The following is a 6,793-nucleotide window of genomic DNA, read 5'->3' on the forward strand; positions in this document are numbered from 1 at the left end:
AAAAATTACCCAAAGTAAACCTTTCAAATGGTAAGTAGACAGCACGGTTGTCTTTATTCACACCGAGCAAAGCATATTTAACTCAGTTTGAAGCAAAGCTTCCCAATGAAACAATACATACCAAACTAGCTAAGTAAGGTTAAGCATCCGGATGAGGTTGGCAGATTCATAAGCATCTCATTTCACAATGAGGATGGGGTTCTAATACTATCTATGATGCTACTTCAGCATGCAGCTGTCAAACAAGCAAAGAAGCAAAACTCAAGAATCTTCTCCGGGTAGTTTATCATAAATTCCTTCTGGGTTTCCTTAAAATGTCCCAAGTTCTTCTTTTGCAAAGATCAGGCAAATAGTTAAGTGGCAGTAAATCTTGGCTGGACCTGACTCTTTCCATTGCAATGAGTCTCTGGCTGGGGGTGGAGGGGTGAGTGACCCAGGCACTCAGAAGTGCCTGCATGTATGTCTCCCGGCATGTTAGAACAACACCTTCGGTGAGCGGCCCACCCTGACGCTCTGATTTCTCAGAGTTAACAACGTTCTGCAAAACTCCTTCATTCAGTCTTTGGCCAACAACTCTGAAGCTTAGGGTCGGCGACAACTGGTCCAATGTGGGTATTTGTTGACCTAGCCAAAGGATCTTGAAGGGAAAACTTAATGTGTGAGTTTCAATATCCAGCAACACACCTCCACATATTGTCTACAGGTAACAGACAATATGCACATGCATGTATGCAAGCATGTGAGCATAGACATAATCATAGCCTTGATTTCTAAATTGCTCATACCATTGAGATGAGTGAAAATAAGAACACATTCATATAATAGATATACATCCAAGTAGCTTCTAATCCTTGTGTATTTTTCTCACCCAAATCTTACTAAAATCACCAATGGAACCACACACACACACACACACACACACACACACACTTTCACATATTTGCTCTGTAGATTTTAAGACTATCTGAAGATGCTTTGTCATCAGAAAACGTAAGTGTTTTCTACCAACCACTAGAGGGCAGTAGAGACCAATCAAAAGCGCAAGCATCCGCAGAGGCCCTGGATTGGAAAGGGTCTCAAGATGATAAAAAGCCACTTGATTATAATGAAGAATTGAGGCAAAACAGTTCAGGACTCATGCTTTTAAAACTCAAAATTAAAATGGAATGCTTTTTCTCAACACCGTGAGAAATATATGCATGTGATGTCACAGACTTTAATTGCTATGAGTCTAGGCTCGACCTACCTGAGTTTCAGCTTCATCTACCCTTAAAGGTATTGTAAACACACTGACACTCTTTAACTTCCCTCCCTTCCTTTCTTTCTCTTTCTAATGTGTATGACCATTTTGCCTTTACCACATACCTACCTGGTGTCAAAAGAGGCCAGAAGAGGTGATGGATGCCCTGGAACGGGAATTAACGACAACTGTGAGTCGCCATGTATGCTGAGAGTCAAAAGGGTCCTCTGGAAGAGCAACTTTTAACCAGTAAGTAATCTCTCCCACCTGCCTCTCTGTTTAACTGTTGATCTTGCTCTACTTAATTAAAATTGAACATGCTCTGGGCTCACTCTTAGTGAAGCTGAACGCATTAGAGGTGATACAGCCTACATCCAAATCCCGCCTTCTCCAAGGTAAACATCTTGGTAATTTGGGCAACTCCTCCGGCTTAGCTTTTTTTCACTTGTAAAACAGAGCTAACAAGATCAATCCTTTGGCCACTAACTGTTTGAAGTGTGAATGTACACATACTTTGTGTAGTGCTTGGCACACAGTATAACGTAATGTATATATACATATATTTTGTTTGTTTGTTTGTTTTTTGAGACAGGGTTTTTCTGTATAGCCCTGGCTGTCCTGGAGCTCACTCTGTAGACCAGGCTGGCCTCGAACTCAGAAATCCACCTGCCTCTGCCTCCCAAGTGCTGGGATTAAAGGCGTGCACCACCACGCCCGGCTTACTTATATATATTTTTAAGATTTATTTATTATACTGTAGCTATCTTCAGACACACCAGAAGACAGTGTCAGATCTCATTACGGATGGTTGTGAGCCACCATGTGGTTGCTGGGATTTGAACTCAGGACCTCTGGAAGAGCAGCCAGTGCTTTTACCCGCTGAGCCATCTCTCCAGCCCCGTAATGCATATTTTTGTATTATATTTAATAATTCTTTTTACAATGACAAATGATATTATATTTGTGACCAAAACATGTGGAACTTCATCTACACTATTGCTAACCTTAAAGGCCCATTGAGAAATACCGACATGAAATGTATTTTCGGGTTCTGACTCCTGCACTGGCCACATACTGAAAGCTTATTAAGCTCTAAAGTTTCACAGAGACTGAATACCAAAATGTGAAGGCATGTGGAGAGTTTTATCTTTGTCAGCAGTGCCTTTTGCTCCTAACAAACATGCTCACTCTTTGGAAGTAGATCTTTCAGTCGAATCACTCAAAATCTCCGGGTTTCTCCTAAGAGGCTGCGTACCAGACGCCAGTCCTCATCCAGCTCTGGACTGATTTCACCGCCTCTCCCTCCGCTGCTCTCTGCTGTCTGGGTCTCAGTTGCCCTTGAGCAAGGCTGGCTCCATTCCATGCAGGCTTACTTCCTCTGTTTCTGTAGAGGGCATCTGTGTCTTAAAAGGTCATGTGTATGTAGTTCATATAAAGATGTCCTCCCCCACCCCCACCCTCCGTTACCGTCACGTTTTACTAGATCTATCTGAGGCGTTTGATGAGGCTGAAGTGTTGCTCAGCTTGTGGTCTCTTAGAGTAATTAAAACAGTGAACACTGTTTTCAACAAAGCAAATTGGCCTTGTGAGCTTACTGATCCTGGGGGGGCGAGGGGGGGGGGACAAACAGAATCAAGAGGGTCACATGGCTGTTGCTGCCCAGGAGCCCTACAACTGCCAGCCAATCAGGTTACTTCTTGGCAATGGCTTGAGTTCCCCATGGAGCTGTGTTCTAAACTGCCTGTTGGGCTGGACACCACCACTGCTCTGGTTATCCCACTGTGGACTCAGCTCCGGTAGGTAATAATATCACTAAGAGGCAGAGAAAATGGTAAGCTCTGGATGGCTTCCGGAGAACAAGCATCGCAGCGAGCCAAGGACTTTGTTTTCACCATGTTCAGGGTTCAAACGGCTCGTCAAAAAACAAAACAAAACAGAACTTCTGTGGCTGGCTGGCTGGTGTTCCAGTGTGGTCATGTCTGCCCTTTAAATGTGGCAACTGAAGTACTTTGTAAAACCTGAAAACAGTTTAGGACATTAAAGGGACCTCCCTACACACCCACCCCAAAACAAGAATTTCCATGCACTGTGGAAACTATTCAGAGGCAAAAACATAGCATCTTAGTGAGTATAATAGGGTCTCTCACATCCCCTCTTACCGGAACACAACTCTCATTGACTTAAAAGTGACATTTCCAAACAGGCTGCAAGAATGATTTGTCCCCCAAACAAAGCAGGCAGCATTTGTTCCGATAGAATGGCTTCTCTTCTTTGTGTCCGCATAATTTGGTACAGCAGTCACTCGTTCATTCATTCAAGGGTGACTCTCGTTTAAAAAATTTTCTCAATGAGACCATTTAAAAATATTTTTAAATCCAGAGCTTTACTCTAAGGCCTCTTTCAGCCTTTGCCTTGTAGCCTAGCAGGAATGGCAAGATTAGTCTTTTGAAACTAAAAAGAAAAAAAAAATTATTTTGCAGTAAAATTCAGCCTAAAAGATTATGTACTGTAACTTCATGTCTGACTGAACATATGCAGCTACTAGAGGTGCTCTGATTGTATCAAGTCTTTTTTTTTTTTTACCCCTTCAATTAAATGGTATGGAAGAGAGTCATTTAAATAGACATTCATGTGCTAAGTTCAATTCCAGAACAACCCACCTCTGCAGTTTAAAAACTGTGCTATGGAAACCAGAGCTGCAGGTATGTGCCTCCCCGCCCCCACTGGGGTCCAATCCCCTCCTACCCACTTTCTCTGTCCCATGCACTTCCTGGCCCCACAGGTCAGAATTCCCATAAATTTCAGGGTTTGACATTCTCTTGGGGCAAAGGTGAGGCCTGAGGAAAGAGGTGAATCCAAAACACGTCTTCATTAAGTCAAACAAAGCAGTCACGCAGGGTTTCCATCGTGGGCCTGTGGATGTGTTTCACGATGTTCTTTAAATAAACAACGCAGAAAGAAAAATGTCATGGACTCTGTTGACAGCAAGGCTGAGTATAACCTGTGCCGGAGATGTAAACCAGGAGCGTGTGCCTGGAAGAGTTCTAAGATAGAGCTTCCCAAGGACCTCTTCCTAAACACTAAACACGATCAACCCACGAGACACCACAGTGAGTAAGTGTATGGGGTTTGTTTTAATTTTTTTTTTCTGGTGCTGGGGACCAAAGCCCGGCAAGCCCTCACCCTGGGAGGTAACCTCACCAATGAGCTACACACACCCTAAGCTCAGGTCTAGAGTTAAAAAGGTCTCAAATACCAAAGGTAAGATGGAGGTTAAATTAAGAAACTGGTCAGCAAGCAACCTGTGGCTGTACCTTCCTCATCTTGAGCAATTGAAAAGTTGTTGGGTTTTGTTTTTTTAATCAGTGTTTCACGTCAGCCTAGCTCTTTAAAACTAAGAAAACAACAAAAGAATGAGATTGTTAAATATCAAATATCAAAGAACTTACTGCTCCATTCTAAACGTCCCTCTGAGTGAGAAGGGAAGGATCAAGTTGAGCAACACTTTTTGTCCTAGAGTGCCAAATGCACCCTCCTCGCTAATCTCCTCCTGGGATATTGCTCTTCGCTTGAGCAAATTAGCTGAGGGTGAACAATGATCAAAAGAGGAATTTATGAAGAGCGAACTCCATGAACTGTTAGTGAGACTGAAATGCAGATCACAAAATCTCCCAGTAGATAAAGATCAGAAGCAAAGGCATGGATATAAGCAAGAGACATCTGCCGTAAAAATAAATGTGGGGAACAGGAAGACTGGGAGAGGGGCTAAGAATGTTGTGGGTCGAGGGATGTGCTGCTGCTCTGAGGCTTGCCTTCAATGCCAGCACTCAGAGGCAAGAGTAAAGAATCTCTGAGTTTGAGGCCCAGGCCAGTCTTGTCTTAGTAGTGAGTTCTAGGCCAGCCAGAGCTATATGTGAGACCTTCACACACACACACACACACACACACACACACACACACACACACACACACACACGGGTGTGGGGGGGTCTGAAGGCTCCTCACAGCCCTTTTGTGCATCTTTCTTGGCTGGTAGAGACTGAATTATGTAGACCTGGATTAGAGTCTTCCCGCCCCAAGCCCTCCTCTTTCCTTTCCCACACAGTAAGTTTCTATTTCCACAAATAAGACTTAGACAAACCCTTCTGGTAGCATTGAGATGAACAGAAGATGTTTACATTAGAGCTTTACGACATAGAAATCTGGGGGCTGGAGGGATGCTCGGTGGTTAAGTGCACTCACCGCTCTTGCCTGGGTTTACTTCCGAGCACCCACATGATGGCTCACACCCATCTCTAACTACAGCTCCAGAGGATCTGATGTCCTCTTCTGGCCTTTGAAAACACTAGGAATGCATAAAATAACAATAAGTTTATCTTTAAAAGAATAGGCATGCTTAGATTTGATTCCCCACTATAGGATGAAAAGGAAATTATTATAAACAACTCAATGGGGAACTGTCTAATACACCACTGCCCACCCCTTCACTAGAGCCACATGAAACTGAGAAAATAATACAAAATTGGAGAATGTCACCCAGGATGCACTGGTGCTCCAGTATATATACATATAAGTGTGTATGCATGCATGTGTATATATGTGTGTATATATGTATGTATGTATATATGTATGTGGGTATGTACATATTTTCTCCTGAATGCTTTTCAACTACATTCATATAAGTTCTATTCAGAACCTTTATTTCAGATAGCAGGGCAACTCAATAATAAGACAACACTTTATTTTTCAATTTAGATTTATTTTATTTTATTTCTATGTGTACAAGTGTTTTGCCTGCATATACTACTATGCACTGCTGGTATTTCTGGTACCTGTGGAGGTCAGAAGAGGACATTGGCTCCCCTTGAACTGGAGTTATTGATGACTATGAGCCACTATGAGGGTGCTGGGACCTGAACCCGGGACCACGGCAAGAGCAACCTGTGCTCTTAACTGATAAACCATCTCTCCAGCCTCTCCTTTTCTCCTTTTCTCTGTGGGCAACAAGGTTGCATACTTCACTGAAGAAAAGAGATGGATGTAGGCATGTGATAGGACTCCCGGAGTCCTTAGTCATTAGGGAAATGCAATGACAATAGACTGGCTGGAGTTTTAAATCAATGACTGTGTCAAATGCTAAGGGCAGTGCAGAGCACTTGGAATTCATGTAAAATGGTGCATCCACCTTCTCTAGATCCCAACAGCCTTGGGTTATGTCCTCAGATGTACCAGAAGAGGGCATCAGATCTCATTATGGGTGATTGTGAGCCACTATGTGGTCGCTGGGATTTGAACTCAGGACCTTTGGAAGAGCAGTCAGTGCTCTCACCCACTGAGCCATCTCACTAGCCCCTGGCCTTGGGTTCTAAGAGATGTTAACACATATCTTCCATAGGCCCAGCAGTCCCACACCCAAAGAGAAATGAAGGTGTGCCTTGTTCAAACCAAATGCCTAGCAACCTGCATTGATAATCTGGGCAGTGTTATAACTGTAACTCTGTACCTACCAATAAAAGGACGAAGGACTGATACATGTGATCCACTGTGCTAAGA

The 6,793-nt window shown here is 43.3% G+C and overlaps 1 long non-coding RNA gene across 1 annotated transcript; it reads right to left on the reverse strand.

The window, feature by feature from the left end:
• Positions 1-366: 366 nt before the first annotated feature.
• LOC116090203 lies at positions 367-2,615 on the reverse strand. The gene is made up of 3 exons (XR_004118608.1): positions 2,429-2,615; positions 1,370-1,406; positions 367-637 (listed from the first exon to the last, which is right to left on the reverse strand). It is a non-coding gene; the product is annotated as an uncharacterized LOC116090203 (long non-coding RNA).
• Positions 2,616-6,793: the final 4,178 nt, after the last annotated feature.

This window comes from Mastomys coucha, unplaced genomic scaffold (genome assembly GCF_008632895.1).
Source record: "Mastomys coucha isolate ucsf_1 unplaced genomic scaffold, UCSF_Mcou_1 pScaffold15, whole genome shotgun sequence".
In the NCBI taxonomy this organism is placed as follows: Eukaryota; Metazoa; Chordata; class Mammalia; order Rodentia; family Muridae; genus Mastomys; species Mastomys coucha.